We start from the raw sequence: 17,144 nt of genomic DNA, 5'->3' as shown, positions 1-17,144 counted from the left end.
TGTGGTAGGTCAGCCCTACTGCATTTGGGATCCTACCAGGGCAGGCCCTCTTATGAGGCAGTCTTCTCCAGCAGCAGACCAACAATGATATTAAATTGGACAGAGGAGTATTCAATCTCTTTTTTGGAAACTATTTCCCCTCCTTTTGGTGGTCTAATAACTAATATGTCTGGTTAATTTGTAGTATGAACTTTTTTGGTGGTTGCTCACAAATGGGATTGTATTGTATTAGACATCTGGACCCCGCCACATATGGGGAAAAGAGTGTATGCTCAAGCCCCATAGAAAATAATGGGCGCGTGCATGCGGCCCCTTATTTCTTCCTCAAACCAAAAGTTTCATTCTCAGAAGGAAATTTTCTTTGTCTGTAATAAGCAACCAATTATCAGGACCAGCACTATCATATTCCTTAGTGATGGGATTATGCTGATGTACAGTACAGTTTATTCCTGACAACCAAATACAAGTTATAGTCATCAAATTACAAAAATAATTAAAACTTTTTCAAACTTTTACAGTCAGTTAGCTCTATAACATATAAAATAAAATGTTTACACTAAAATTACAAAAATATTTTATACTAAAACATATCACAATTTTCCATAATCCATTCAAATTAGTATCATCTGTTTATTGCAGATTCCCATGCAGGCCTTTATGCTGATGTGACATCGAAGGCTCACACGGCTGGCATCCATAGTTTTTTGAGGTTTTTTCGGGCTATGAGGTTGGGGTCAGAAAGAGTTTATTCCTGGCATTTCACCAGCATCTGTGGCTGGCATCTTCAGAAAATGCTGGCATGGAAGTGATTGGGGTATACATACTGTTGGCTAAGAGGAAGTGATTTACATGTTAATCTGTGTATTGTTCTGATGTTGAATGGCAAGGCCTCAGGGTGTTTATTCAATTAGTCATCCTTTGTCTGCTGAGAAACCTCCCTGACCCTGGATGGTTTTCATTTACATTTGCTGGGTCTTGATCTTGGTGTTTTTCAGGACTGGTAGCCAAACTTTATTAACTTCAATGGTTTCTTCATCTAGTTGTCTAGATGTTTGTGTATTTCAGTGACTTCCCTGCTGATTTTAATCTTGAGCAATCTTATTTCAATTAAGTCCCTTGGCTTCTCCCATGCTAAGCCATCTGAATTTCCTAATATGGCATGGCTGTTTTCCTGTGCTAGAGAGCCCTCTTTTGGCTATGTGCCTAAAACAGGCTTTTTTAAAATACTAATTTAATATAAACCAATGAGGGGTGAGTGTGGGCTGGATCCTGTGGTATCACATAGCAGTCTTAATATGAATTCAACTTCTTAGATAATTTGTTTAAAGTTTAGACTAAAACCTGGAATAGATTCACTGGCCACGGATCTGGGAGCCAGCCACTGCTACAGCTTGCCATCATTCAGTGCCAGTGGCTCATGTTACCAATAGATGGCTCTGAAGGCAAAGGATGACTGCGCAAGGAAAGTCAGTGACCACTGAGAAATTATATTTCAGTTGGGAATGTCAGGTTTTGGATACTAAAATACAGATCTCCTAAACATGTGCACAAAGGTTAGTTCAAGAAGAAATAGGAGCAGAGACAAACAGAGGCAAGGGACAGACCACCCGAAAAGGGCGGCCTGCCGCGGCCTGATTTCCTCCGGAGGGAAGCTGCAGCTGTCAAACCACGCAGCACTCATGCATTCGTTACGTAAGCACCACGTGGTGGCACGAAGTGATGTGCGGATGCTGTTTGCCACTTACGTAAAAATGGCGGTGCCATATACACAGGGCGCCGCCATTGTTATGGTGCTGTCCCTAACCCTAAAATCGGCACCAGCATGGCACTTCATGCCTGTTTGTATCGGGCCAGAGTCTATTAGGTTGAGAATTTAGGTGACAAAGTCATTGTGGAATTTAATGGGGTACCAAGAGAACCCAAGCAGAACCAAGTCACATTAAAGGTGTTCTTTTTTAAAAAAAAGATCTTTGCTGAGAGAGCACTCAAGTGTACAAGTTTTAAAGGCTCAGATGAAGGTTTTAAAGGACCAGATAAAGGTTATCTTCAAGACAATAGTTTTGCTGAAAACTAGCTTAAGTTCTGGTTGCTTTTGTCCTCTGTTAAGTAGAATATTACAGCAAACTTTAAATCTGGCTGTTTATCTGTTCAAAGCACATGTTCTCAAAGTTGAAATATTCATCCAGACTATTCAACTATGTTTAGCAACTTTCAGCACACATTCACCTCATTATTAGTTCATTTAATTAATTATTCATTCTTCATCTAGCAGTTCCCTCAGCAATCCTGGAGGTTGTTGATGGCATTAACAAGGGTCTTATGATGAAAGGGGAGAAACAAAAAAGCAAAATCTGAAGTGCCAAGCAGTGAGAATTATATGACAAGATGCCAGCTTCACCAAACTTTTCAAGGGGCATGATTGTGGATTTTGATACATTTTAAAAGAGCCAAATGGTTTCAGGCTAGGTTTTTGTCTAAGTGGCAGCAGGATGATGTATATAACTGGAATTAGCAGGAGATGCATCAAACACATATGTCAATAAATCTATTTTTTTCCTCCCTTAGATGGTGTGGAAATAACATGTGAAGAAAATATGGGTCTAGAGATATACTGTATATACTCATGTATAAATCTAGATATGTTAGTCAAAAAACTTGAGTTGACTTATCCATCAGTCAATGTAAGTACCTTTAACCACCCCTGGTGAAAGGCAAGAGTACATTCTGACCTGGAAGCACTGTTCCCCCTCTCCTCTGCTCTCTCATCCATCCAACCTTCAGTTTGAACACAAACAGTTATGCCTGCTGGAATTTTAAAGTTCTTTGGTGTTTTCCTTTCCTTCATCTTTTAGATCCTTTGTTACATGCCCCTAAATTTTACCCTCACATTCAAGGGTCATATCAAATGCTATACTTTTAGCTCCAAAATCTGCCCTCAACATGAGGTTGACTTATAGTCAATTAAATACAGTAAGGAGATTACCACACTATACTCTTATAGGCATGGTACAGACCGCTCAAATGCACTGTACTCCCAGCGATACTAGGGTTAGGAAGTGTGCACAAACCGCACACTCCCTAACCCTAGTATGTGTGGGGCTGTCATGTTTGTGCGGCCCTGCCTACATGTTGCATGCATTGGTAACGTTGCAGCTGCGCAGTGTCCAAATGTGATGTCGCTGAGCTGTCCTACGGCGCTTTGGTGCATCGCAGCTGCACAGCAAACAGGAGCTGCTTCTCTATTTTTGCTGCACAGCGGTACCGTGCCATTTGGTTGCTGCAGTAACACTGCGCAGCAAAGAGAGGCGGCTCCAGCCTGCCTTTTGCAGGCGGTGTGTACCGGGCCCTAGTGCTGCTATTCCAAGTGTTGCATTCTGAGGTTTGTAGTTCAGTGAGGCATAAGAGCTCTCTGGATGAGAATTCTAAATGCCTTTCCCTAAACTGCAAATACCAGAATGTCATAGGAGGCAGCCAGAGCAGTAAAAGTGGAATAACAGTACTATAAGAATATAGTGCACTAATCTCCTACATCACATTCCACATGTCCTCATGCTCACTGGCTAGGGTTGACATGCATCCTGGAAAACCAGGATTTCCCCAGATTGAAGGGTCTTAAAAATGTCCTAGCTGGCTGAGCATGTTTAAAACCACAAATCCCAGATTCCTACTTTGTTCCAGGCTACATTTTGTCAGCCTCCAGACTTTGCACTAAAGCTCCTCTCCCCTCATTTTATTCTTCTCTGCAGGGACAGAGAACAGTTGAAAATGGCCTGCTGCCCTCAAATAAAGTCAGTGCCTTCCAGTTAACATTGGATTTTTGTGGTTTACTCATGAATTTTGACATAGCTACCTGGTGAGGTGAACCTCTTCAAATAATCAAGAGCTGATTCATATGTTCTATATAAGCCACTTATATATATCTGGAAGATATGATATTGGAGAGGTAACAATAGGACCCCCAACAATGACTTTAATCCTGTTATTAGTTTTGAATAGTGTAGAACCATTGAATCAATTTGATTTACTAGATGTTCAGTCACAATTCAATTATTTATTGAAAGGCTTTTCCTTGACTGGCTCTGACCAGTAGGACCCCAGCCAATATATGATATTAGAAGTGCTATTGATTAGGACTGCAGTTATTCCATCTGACCTCAGCTTCTCATACTCACGTTTTGCTCCATACCCTTCAGATAGTATGCCATGGTCACTGAGCATGCTCATTCTACAGTGGGCAGTTGTGAGGATTTCCCCATTCAGGTAATATCTTGACAATTTTTCTACTTCTATAAAGCTTGTGTTTCCACCAAGCTTGTGGTTGCATAAGTAGCTACATTCCCATCAAGAAAAATGGAAACAGTGGGAACAAAGAGTGAGATTTCTGAGCGATTGCAAGAAGCCGTCTAGAACAAAATCTGACATTTTGCTCCTTTTTAAAAAAAAGCGAAGCAAGGCAATTGAATGTAATTTCCACATAGATATCTTGCTTCACTACATAACTCTGCATACTGTTGGTGGGACATACATACAATTGAAGGGTCCCTGTATACTAGTATGAATTTTGCATTTTTAATTGCATTGCGCAGTATGAGCCTCACAGATGTAACCAAAAAATATAACCCCTGCATTTTCCATCCATGGGATTATTAAAAATTCTTTTATTGGCGGTTATAAAATGTGCTGCACAGGATTGATCAGGAAGACTGAAATGGCTTTTTGGATCTGTTTCATGATCCTCATTCTCTCTCTCTCTCTGAAAATGGATGTTTAAGAGGGTTTTTTATCTTGACGTCCTTTGTGCATTATTTTCATGTCCGCTACTACAGCTTCCATAACCACAGCACCTGAGAGCCACTTAAACCTGCAATGGTATTCAATCCCTTGGGTGAAAGGAACTTGCAGATATATTATTGATTTATATTTCTAAAAAAAAAATTAGGCTGTAATGTATAGGTTGGCTACAGGAGCCCTTGGGCAGATTTGTGTAATAATAAACCATTTTATTGTTGACGCAAATGGTAACAAAATTGTTCACAAGCCAGGTCTTACACAATGCGAAATGAAGGGGGAAACCAGTCAGATTGTGAAGAATGTGAATACAGCTGGCTTTGTTGGGATTTTTATTTATTTATTTCAGGACCAGAATTTCTCTGCATATTTCCCCCCCTGTCAGGGACATAATGACATAATGGATCAATGAGGCCCAGACATAATGGGAGATCTTGCATGATGTCCTTGCAATAAGAATGTAAGGCTTAGCTTTCTGATTTTTAGAGTAAGGGTTGGGGAACATATGACCATCCATGTAATTGGAACTACAGTACTCACAGTCCATATCTAAACTGGGTGTGGTTGATGGGAGTTGTGAAACAAAACATCTGGACAGCCAAAAGATGAGAGCCACTGCTGGTTCAGACCAGTGTTTCAATATGAGGAAGGGGTGGGCAAAATGCAACCCATGGTCTACATCAGTGATGGCGAACCTATGGCACGTGTGCCAGAGGTGGCACTCAGAGCCCTCTCTGTGGGCACACATGCTATCGCCCTAGCACAGAGTTTGCCAGAGTTTCTTACTAGAAAACCAGAGGGACGTGGCACTTTGCAATAAATAAGTGGGGTCTGGGTTGCAGTTTGGGCGCTCGGTCTGTAAAAGGTTCTCCATCACTGGTCTACATGCAGCTCTTGGAATATGTAAGTGCAGCCCTTGAAGTCTGCCAAACCCTCAAATATTTTTGGGAGGTAATTCTGGGACACTTTTTGCTTGAAAACCAACGAAAAAGCTACCAAAACTGCTTGGAAATGGGGCACTTTACTTTCTGCAACCATCCAGAGCCCCCAAACCTCCCTCCAAATTCAAACAAACAAACCAGCTGAAAATGAGTCAAAATGGCAGAAAGTGCCATTCAGGCACATCAAAAGCAGCAAAATGTGTACAGTAGCTTGCTGGGTAGTGGTGGAGTGGAAGTGAGGAAATGGTCCCACCTCCTGTATAGTTGCCACCCTTGATCTAAGGGCTGAATTCAAATTCACTCATAATTAGAGAGGCCAACTGAAAAACGGGGCATAAATTATGTGCTGGATTCAATCCTAGGATTCTGTCCCTAATAGTGATTGGGGAAACTTGCAAGGAAGGTTATGACAGCATCGGGATTTCTTTTCTTTATCTTGCAGTTCAGGATGGACAAATGTGTTAATTTTATTTCCTTTACGTGTCTTACTTTGACTTCAGTTCATTTTTGAGGGAATGGCATCATTTTGCAACCTAAATAAATAAATAAATGTGCCCAAACACATTTGTGCTTAATATACACCTTTTATGAAGAGTTCTCCTTTATTTAACTCCTTTTGTACTATTTTTCACTTGTTCTGTTAACTGCCTTCAAAATGACCTTGAATCATGGAGATCCTGTGGATGAGACACCTTCAAAATCTCGTGTCCTCAGCTGTTCTGCTCAGGTCCTGCAGGTTCAAGTCCACAACCTCCCTGATTGAGCCTAACCATCTATATGAGGTCTTCCTCTCTTTCTGCTGCCTTCTACCTTTGCTAGCATTATTGTCTTTTCTAGTGAACTATGCCTTCTAATGATAGGGGCAAAGTATGACAGCCTCAATTCAGTCATCTTGGCTTCAGAGACTGTTCAGGCTTGATCTGTCTTGAGATCCATTTATTTGTCCCTTTGGCCACCCATGGTATCCTCACCACTCTTTCCCAGCACTACATCTCAAAAGATTTTCTTTCTATGTGGTTTCTTCATTGTCCAGCTCTTCACTGTACTTTGTGATTGGGAATACCATCGCTTGGATGATCCTAACTTTGATGAGCAGTGTCATAGCTTTGCACTTTAGGATCTTTTCTAGTTCTTCCATCACTGCCCTCCCTATTCCTAGTCTTCTGATTTCTTGACTGCAGTCTCCATCCTGAACAAGGTTTGATCCAATTCAAAGATATAGCAGTGTAAGTCTGTAGAATCAAGATGTAGTGAGATCTTGTGGCATCTCTGAGACTAACTGAAAGAAAGAAATTGGCAGCATGAGCTTTCATACACTTCAGACTACTTCCTCAGATGCATTTGGGGGAGTGGAAGCCAGGCACAGACATACATATGTCATTGGTATGTGAGGATGTCTATTCAAATTACAAGTTCTTTGTGTATGGAAATGAAGTTGCAAGTCCAGTTTTAACTATGGTTGTTAGTCCACAAAGGCATAGGAAACTGGTCTTTGTGCATGGAGATGAACTGGTGCACAAGAACTGATTTCCTATGCCTTTGTGGTCTAAAAGGATGCTATGGAGAAAACGTTTTCTGCTTCTCTAGAAACTAGGGTTGCATCTACACTGCAGAGTTAACACAGTTTGACACTCAATGCTATGGGATTCTGGGGTTTGTGAGATATTTAGCTCTCTGTGTCAGAGAGTTCTGGTGCCACAGCAAACTACAAATCCCAGGATTCCATAGGATGGAGCCAGGACAGTTAAAGCGGTGTCAAACTGCATTAATTTTGCAGTGTGGCAGCAACCTAGGACTTGAACCAAATTACTGTATAAGAAAATACATTCTTCCTAAACTTTAGGAAGCAATTCCTGATGCTATGAACATTTTGACATTAGAATGGATTGTCTTCAAGTGTAATGGGCTCTCCATTATTGGAGGTCTTTAAAAGGAGATTAGAGGGTAATCTATCAGAATTGCTTTAGCTGTGTGTTCCTGCACAACACAGTATTAGATTAAAGGGTCCTTTAGTATCCTTCCAATATGAATCTATGATTGTTTTGTGAGGCCATATTCCCCCCACCAAATTTACTGATATACCACAAAAGAGGTAAAGTTATCTCTCACCGAAGTAGCACCTGTAATGTAACTCAGTTATGTCTTGTTATTGTAAAAGGGAATTTGTGGCCTGTCTCTTCTTCATTAAATAAAAGGTTGCCTCTTTTCCATATGCTGATAGGTTGGGCATTCTTGATAAGAGGTATTAAATGCTTTCATGTTGCTTGAATCTCCACCACACTAAACAATTATAGCCCTTTGATACCATTTTCATTCCCATGGCTCTATACAGAAACCCGGGATTTGTTGTTCTATGTGGTATTTGGAATTCTCTACCAGAAAGCTCTAGTATTTCCCCAAACCAGGGGAAGTATGGTCTGCTTCAAATCAAGTGGAATGTGACTCAAATTCACCTGTTCACTAAGATGGGGAGGGGGGGAGAATATATAAAGTTTAGTCTTAATGCTTAGTTTTAAGTTTGTAGGTTTAAGCTACTGTTTGAGGTATGAGGCCTTGCTCTTCTCTTTCTGTTTCCATACACCCAAATAAAACCTGTGCAACTTCTTCTTTTATAAATAGATTCTTACAAATACACCAACCTTAAGTCTCAGTTATTGCAAAGAACATACACTTATAGGGATTGCCTTCAGCTTCCCAGAAGTGAAGGAAGGAACAGGCATAGAACAATACAATAAACCATTACCTCAATAAAATAAAAACAAACTTATTGATTAGAAGCTTTAGTTTTAAAAATACAAATATAGACAGCAATCCATCATGAATCTGTCTGGCTAGTTTCCGAGTTCCTGTAGTCCATCATATAAACAGACATTCTTAGGCTGATCTAAACACATTTAGAAAATCCTTGCATTGGGTGAAGTAAGTGCCATATTTTCTACAATGCGGTTCAAGGATCGAGGACCAAATTTCTGTCCCCAAGGACCCTCAGGGGCCACTCAGGATAGTAAAGATCCCCCTAAAAAAGGAAAAAAGAAAGAAAAGAAAGAAAAGCAAAAAGAAAGGAGGAGGAAATATCTGAAAATGTGAATGGTTTTTTTAAATGTCCATTTTTTAATTAATTAATTAATTTTAATTTAATTAATTAAATACTATGGAGGGAGGGCTGCCAGCCATCTTAAATAGATTGATTTAGGGCACACAATTCAGCCCCCCTTCTCTGTTTTTTACTTTTTGCCAAAAAAAGGCAGTCTAGAATAGGATTATAAATTTTCATAAATTTTGTTTTAAAACATTTTTCCTACCAGTGTGAGAAATTCCTTGAAAACAGCACAATTTTCAGAGACTAGTTGTGATTCAGGATTTATTCCTTTAAAAAAACAACACCACCAAACTAGTGGGTTTTGTGTGGAAAATGGCATTTTCCGCACAGGAATCTTGTTTTATGCCCAGGAATATTGATATCTGTGCAGAAAACATTATTTGTGTGCAGAAAACAACATACTTGTGCAAAAAAATTGCTTTTGCTGGGGAAAAAACATCCAAAACACCTCCATGGGTGAGTCTACACCAGCAAGAATTTATTTATTTATTTATTTATTTATTTATTTATTTATTTATTCATTCCCATGATTTATATCCCGCCTTTCTCCCTTAGTGGGATTCAGGCTACTTCCAGGGTTTTCTGGCCACAGAGCAATCCTGAATTTCTCCTGTTACCATCATACTCTAGAGTGATGCCAAGTGGCTGTCTACACATGTGTCCTGCTGTGCCAGTTGATGCTGCCACTGCTGGTGTGTATCACTCCCTTGGAGGTTGAAAATGAGGCATCCTGTGTCAATCACATGGCTGGGTGCCTCGCTGTGATCTCAGGGGGAGCAATTTGTGCCAGTTGTGATGGTGCTGGGCAGCACATTGGGACACGTGTGTAAACAGCCCCCTAGAGTTGCGCTAGAGTGCTCCAGATTTTCCTGAAAAATCAAAGGCAAAAGGTAAGTATTGTTAATTTGGTTGAAAGGTGGCATTTGGTGCAAAACTGGCCTCATCATAGCAACTCACATTTCCAGACATTCAGTGGCCCCAATCCCACCATTGCTGCACACATCAAGTCATATCCCCCAGATAAGAAAGGAAACCTCCATATGCATTAAAAAGAACAGATCAAGTACTCCATGCAAGCTGCATGGGTCCCAGGTGATTTGTGGTGCAGATGTGTATCCAGATGTTCATCTGACCATCTCAGCTGAGTTTATTGATGTCTGCCTCTGGCTTGCTGAATCAGGAATATCCTATTTACACTATGATGCCACCAACTGCATACAATGTCATGTTTAATTAGTCTGCCTCCAAGTGTATAATCAAGCTTCTTTTAGTAGCTGTCCAGAATAAGGGATGGTACAAAGAGTGTTTGATATATTGATTAATTCGTCTGTTACAGGAATGCTGCTAATTTAATGAAAAAATGGTTTAATTAGTACACAACTCAATAAATTATGATAAATTGCAAAGCTTATACATATTGAACCATGGCTATTTTAATAAAAGAGACAAAGTAAAACTAGTTTTGATGAAACTGTAATGTGTTTTATTGTCATTATCAATAGACATAATGGAGATATACAAGCAATCAGTGTTAAATTGGCTAGTCTGATTAAAAAACAAGCTATAGTTGGTTGCTCTAATTTAAGCCAATATGGACCTTTTGTCTAACTGCTAAGACCTAATTATCACCAAATGGAGTGTGTAACTAGGGATGGAAAAGACATTGTTGGGTTTGTAGCTCCTTGGAAAATATCCATTCTGAATATCCCAAAGACTGACAACGAGATTAAATGCCTGTTGTTCTGGAAATATATACATTTCAGAGGTTTGCAGAAGTTATGATAAAGAAAAACTACACAAAATGAAGTGTACATTTTAATAAGTGTACAACTAAAATGCACATGTTTGGAAAAAATACGCACAAACATGCTTAAACAATAGAAAAATACATACATGTGTGTATATTTTAGAAAAAATGTGTGTAAAATTATGCATGATTATTATTACTGTTTTGTGGAAAAACAGAAAGTCGGATAAACTGATACAGAACCAGGACAAGAATACTGATGTGTTTCTAGAAAACACTATGAAAATGTAAATGTCAGATTTTCACATTCCTGGATACAACAGTTTCTGCACTAATGCAATGAGTTATGACCACTGGTAGATCATGCCATGAATCAACTTCAGGGCAGCTAAAAACAATTGTTGGTACAGCAATTCAGGTTGGTGGTACATTAGGGGCAATAGCCATGTCAGTGCAACTGCTGGGGTCCAACAACCACTGTCAGCAACTCAAACGAGTCCTGGGGTTAAATCAGACCTTTGTAGCAGAGCTAGCAATTTTAGAAGCTGAAGCGTGGCTCCAAAAGCCAGGTGAGACAACAGCAACTGGATGTCTTCCAGGAACTGAAGCAATGCAGGAACCTCTGGGGACACTCAGCAAAGCAATGCAAGACTTCTTCTGATAAACCACCAGAGAAGCAAAGTCCCCGAAGTGCTCTTTATTCACAATGCTATAATACAAATACAGATCTCCAAAACTCCAAACCAACTCCTACTACAAACCCACAAGCTATCACTTGCAACCCCTGGATTTATATAGACTCCAGACCATGTGGTCTCCCAAACCCAGTGAGTTCAGGTGTGTAGCCATGTCATGTGTCCCCTGTGCAATGCAGACACATGGTTTCATCATCCATGGCTATGTGCACCTAGACACTAAAGTGTCCTTGAACCAATGAGCATCAACTGTGCTGATCAACCTTGTCCTTCTGCTGAAATGCTCATGGTCAAACACACACACACATCAAGCATTTCCCTGTGTGCTGTGTTTTAACCCTTCAAATCCCTGACAAGCCACACCTTTACCATATGCAGCACACTGACCTAAAGAGCTGCTGTATGGCACAGTGGAGGTGAAGTATGAGGATTAGCAGTATGACACTGGAGGACAGGAAGTCAGCTGGGATTTTATGATGCCTGACTTTGAGAAATGATTAGAAACATTACCTAGTGCAAAATGTTATTGCCAAGAGGTTAACTTCAGCAAGGAAATTAGAATATGTTACATGTGTTGACAGGCTTGAGTGCTGGACTACAACTCTGGAGATCATGATTTGATTCTCCATTTGGCCAGTGAACCCACTGGATGACTTTGGATGAGTCAAACACTCTCAGCCCCAGAAAATTATGTGATAGAGTTGCCTGTTTGATTGTTTCTTATGTGCCATTACGTCAGGTCCAACTAGGGCCCATTACAGACCGCCAAGAAGCGGCAGTCTGCCGCCGTCGCCAGTTGCAGCATTTGGGAACCGCAGCAGCCAAACTGCGTGGTTTCTGGACGCTGCAGAGAAGGAGTGCGAAAATCGCGCTCCTTCTTGGGCCCCGGAACAGACGCCGCAAAGCGCTAGTCACGCACTCGCGGAATTACTTCTGGGGCGCGATGTGCGGACGCAAAGTGTCCGCTACGTCAAAATGGCAGCGGCCATGTGGAACGGCCACCACCATTTGACACAGTCATTACGCGCGAGGGGCAAGGCACATCAGGAAGCGCCACCCCTCACGCGTAATGATGGCGCAATGACGGCGCCTCATGGGCCTGTCTGTAACGCGCCTAGGATTGCCATAAGGATGAAATGACATGAAAGCACACAATAGGAACTACTACAACAACAAGAAGTATGTGTGATCTGCAGTGGCTGCTAGTTTGTTTCTTAGCTCAGTTCAGCACCCTGGACCATAATAAACCGTAAAGCCCTCTACAGTTTGGGAACTTGGTCAGTGGCAGCATCCATCTCACTGGGATGCTAAATCCATTCAGCTATCCAAGGTGTTCAATTTATTTGGGGAACAAATTATTTAATGTAGAGATTAAAATACAAAATATACCCACTGACCCAATGGCATAGAAGCCCCTATCTGCCTCTGACCAGAGTACCTAACACCCCCCCCCCCTTATTCTTTTTCTGTATATTTCTTCCCACATGGTCCTTTTAACATATCCAGATTTCTTAACCACAGGAACCACCATGGCAGCCATCAGGAAAAAGATTTTTTCTGTAGTGACATCCTCCTTTCCTCATGGAGTGAATCCTGCCAGTCAACCAGACACTCTTGTGCTTTTAGGTGATCAGGTAATAATACATGATTCTTCAAAGAGGCATTTAGCTAAGTATTCTTCTCTTTTAGTATAATGACTATGTTTTGATAGTTGTTTTGTCTTGTGTCTTATTTTCCTTTATTAATTCCCACCTCTTATAACATGCTATGTTAACTTTGTTCATTTGTTATTGTTGTTTTAAAAACCATCAATTGATTTTTTTTTTTTACTTTATAGTATTTCATATATTGTAGGGTGTATCAGTTTATAAGCTGATTTGAATTTTTTAAAGGCAATGTATACAGTTTTAAAAATGAGGAAATTATTAAGGCATTTAAAAAAAAGATTTTTAGTGGATGTTAATTTGTGACAAAAAGTAGGTTTATATGATATTTCTTAGATGTTGTAATACATTTTGGTTTGTAATAGGAAAGTTATGAGGCATTTACTAGGTCAACAGTGGCTCTGACATACACACAAGAATAATGTAGCACAAAGGACCTGTCTGCTCATTTGGTTATGAAAGGTTAAGCTCTGTCAGTCCATCCATTTGCGTAAACTGAACTGGTCTTTCCTTTGACCTGTGGGGATGCTGGGTCATAGAGAAATACTTCCTATATTAATTGGAACACTACAGCGATAAGAGTTCCATAGATCCTTACAAGCACTGCATATCTATAGTTTAACACAAATGTCATCCTTTAACATTTAACCCTGGTGGTGGTAGTGGTAAACTACCGACCCTTCAGAGATTGCTGGACAGCAATTTAAGGCACCAGTTCTGACGATCGAAAAATGGGAAGATAGGCAGTTCGAAGCCCAATGCTGCTTGATGGGGTGAACTCCTGTCACTAGTCCCTGCTTCTGCCAACCTAGCAGTTCAAAAGCATGCAAATGCAAGTAGATAAATAGGTACCACTTTAGTGGGAAAGTAACAGCGTTCAGTGCAGTCATGCTGGCCACATGACCACAGGAGAAGTCCTCAGACAATGCTGGCTCTTCAGCTTAGTAACAGAGATGAGCACTGTTCCCTACAGTAGGTTACAACTAGACATTAATGTCAAGGGACTACCTTTATTTAATTCCTATCAGACCTCACCACTTGCAGTCTAACAACATTTGGAGATCCACAAATTGCCCAGTCCTAAATGGTAGTGTAGAAGTACAAGTGGATTAGCAACTGTGTCTAGGCCTACAGGACTCTGCTTAGTAGGGTCGCCATCAGGACTTTATGTCAAGTACTCCAGTGTTTAACAGCTTCTTTGAAATATGTGTTATTAGATTCTCTTTGAGCTAGGATATCAAACAGTTAATACTAATGAAAATGTAATCAATACAATCAAGACATTTTTAACACATGTTAATACATACATACAGCTAGAGCAGACCCATTAACTCAGTTGTTGAATGGTTAGTCAACTTGTAGACAGAGAAGATTTTCACACAACGTCGTTATATCGTTCCTTAATCATCCCAAAGTGTAGTGGAATCACATAACAGACGATTCCAAAAGATTTTCACATGAGGCTGTTAGTGTTCTTAAAACGTTGATATATCAGAATTCAGCAATAAATGATTACAAAACGATTTCAAAACAGTAGAAATCTTCAGAGTCTCTTAGAGGCTGGGCAGACAGCCCCTGAAGGGGAGGCCTGCAGCCATCTCCATGTCCCCCAGATTGGGGCCATGGCAACTGCATGCTGTGGCCCTGATCTGGCCTTTCCAGGGCACAATAACCACAGCGCCGTAGCTTCAAGGCACTCCTTTGGCGCTGCATCATGTGGACTCAGTGTCGAAGGAACACTGTGATGCCCCATGCCATGTGGAGAGGCACCGGCATAACACCGCCCTGGGGCAGAGTCGGGGCATGCGTCATGTGGATGTCACACCCTGATTTCGCCCCAAGCTGCCCTTTATGGCCAGTATGCACAGCCCCTTAGTCTTTATTCCGGTTAGGATGCATGATATGATTCAGGTCTATGATTTCAGGGGGGTCAAGATATTAATTAAGAAGGGAAGATTATATAGCAAAATGTTTTGGCCTGATAAGCAAGCAGTCTTTGTTTATGTTACCAAGAAGTTTTCTTGCCAGCAGTGGTGCAACAATAACTTTTCCTGTGACAAACCAAAATCAAAATGCCAAACCCAACCCCAAGTTATTTCGGCCCATAAGCATATCCTCCAACTGTCCTGATTTGACAGGAAGAGTTCTGAATAATTTTCTGCCCTCCCACTTTTCCACTGGCTTTTAAAATGTCTCAGGTTGTCTCTTCTCTTCTCACATCCCCCCTTTGTTCTCACCTTACTTCAGTTGCTGAAAATAGCAGCTTCATTTATATGCCGCTTCATACTGAACTAAGCTGTCTCTAAGTGGTTTACAACTGTAAGCTAATTGCCCCCAACAAGCTGGGTATGCAAAAGTTATTTGCATTCAGAATTCAGCAGGGTGTAGAAAAGAGGAGGTGGTGGAATTTTGCCCTTCCCAGTGTGTGTGTATGTGCCTTCAATTTTCTTGTGGACTTATGATGTCCCAATGAATTTCATAGAGTTTTCTTAGGCACAAAATACTCAGAAGTGGTTTTGCCAGTTCCTTCCTCTGAAATATAGCCTACAGCATCCGTAGGCTCAGGCAAAAGCAAACTGCTACAGCCTCTCTTGCTTGTGTGTTCTTTCTCATTAATAACGTTTATCATCCTGATGTTGCTTGGCCACATGTATCCTAGTTTTCTCTTGTGAAATGGTGTAGGGTATGCATAAAGGAAAGCATCTCTGTTGAGAGAGCTAAAATATTAGCCCTACCATACCCATTCAAGTAGGCATGGAACTGGACTGAGCCCTGAATCAGAACAGGAAGTAAATATCACACATACACACAGAGGATTTGGCCAGGACATTCCATTCCTGCCCACTGAGGCTCTCGATCCAACTAAGAGCTCAGAGTGGTCAAGACAGACAACTTTATTCTGAAAACACTAAGCATTTATAGAACTTTTTAGCTTAAGCAAGCATTTGCAAAATAAAACATCAGGTGTCAAACTAACCAACATCTGCCCCAACAGTTCTTCTCAGTCATGCCAGTGAAAATACAGCAATAGTAAAGCAAATAAATTATAATTTGCTGCCCATTCACAAGAACCAAAATTTGCCAGAGAGGCAGTTTATTATGCCAAATGGTAAGGTGGGTCCAACATCTGCTGAATGAAGCAGAAATACTAAATGCCAAGGGGATGTAGGTATTAACCAGTGATAGAGATATACATCTTTGCTTCTTTACTTGTTACACCCAGTTAGTAAAATTTTCAAAATTTGCTCCCTGTTAGGTGAGATTATGCAAATTTGTGGCTTTTTTGTTTTTGTTTTTCAGGTCTTTCTTTGGAAAAACCACACAGAATATTTTTGACACCAAAATATTGGGAGAGTGCACAAAACCACAACATTTTTGTGCACACATTTTTTTTCCAAGTATGAAAATGTTTCCCCCCTTTCCCCCGTGGCTGACAATTTTTTCACCATGTGCCCTTACTCACTGAACATGAGAAAATTTGGGATCCCTAGCCTATGTCTATAGGAAATAATATCCTAATGAACCCTGGATTGTATTTACAAACTGTTTCCTCTGGAACCCAAGGGCTTGCTACATGACAACAGGCAGAATTACTGGCAACTAGATTCTTGTGCAGGCCTGCCAATGATCATTTGCATGCAAAAAAGTCTTAACACATTGGATGAAATGTCCTGCAAAATTTCCTCTATTCATACAGTGCAACAATACCATCCATATAGCAGAATCACCCAGTTTATACGTACATAATGACTTGTTTTGATGTGCAGGCATAGAAATTACTTACCTGATAATGAAGACACTGCCATCTTGCTACCTTCATGATACGCTTACACTCATCACGATTCCAATCTGTTGCTGGTCCAATTTCCTAAATTCTCAGAGGAAATCTTCAAATGAAGCACTGGCTTTGGATGACTCACCACAATGCATGCTGGATATTGCAAATCTCCATTCAAAGGAAGCAACACTCTGATCAGTGTTATCGTTTCAGTATTCCAGGTCTTCACCTCAGTAATTCAATTCCAGGTCTTCATACCAGTTTTGTTTATGGCATGAGTCATTTCTATCCCTTTGAGAGAGAAAAAGAGCAAAGATTTGGGTAAACTGACAATTCTGATCTATAGGATATGTTCATCATACTCTCAATAAAACAAATAGACTGAAATTTGTACTTTTCTTGGGATCATTCTTTCACTTTTTCTAATATTT

At 40.5% G+C, this 17,144-nt stretch overlaps 1 long non-coding RNA gene across 1 annotated transcript in view; it reads right to left on the bottom strand.

Annotated features, from left to right (window-relative positions):
• Window positions 1-16,874, bottom strand: part of LOC121926655 — a 122,687-nt gene extending 105,813 nt beyond the window's left edge. Inside the window, exon 1 of the long non-coding RNA XR_006103053.1 lies at window positions 16,720-16,874. This is a non-coding gene — a long non-coding RNA (uncharacterized LOC121926655). The remainder of the gene's footprint in view (window positions 1-16,719) is intronic.
• Window positions 16,875-17,144: the final 270 nt, after the last annotated feature.

Source organism: Sceloporus undulatus, chromosome 3 (assembly GCF_019175285.1).
Source record: "Sceloporus undulatus isolate JIND9_A2432 ecotype Alabama chromosome 3, SceUnd_v1.1, whole genome shotgun sequence".
Lineage (NCBI taxonomy): Eukaryota > Metazoa > Chordata > Lepidosauria > Squamata > Phrynosomatidae > Sceloporus > Sceloporus undulatus.
This window is presented reverse-complemented; position numbering and strand designations above follow the sequence as displayed.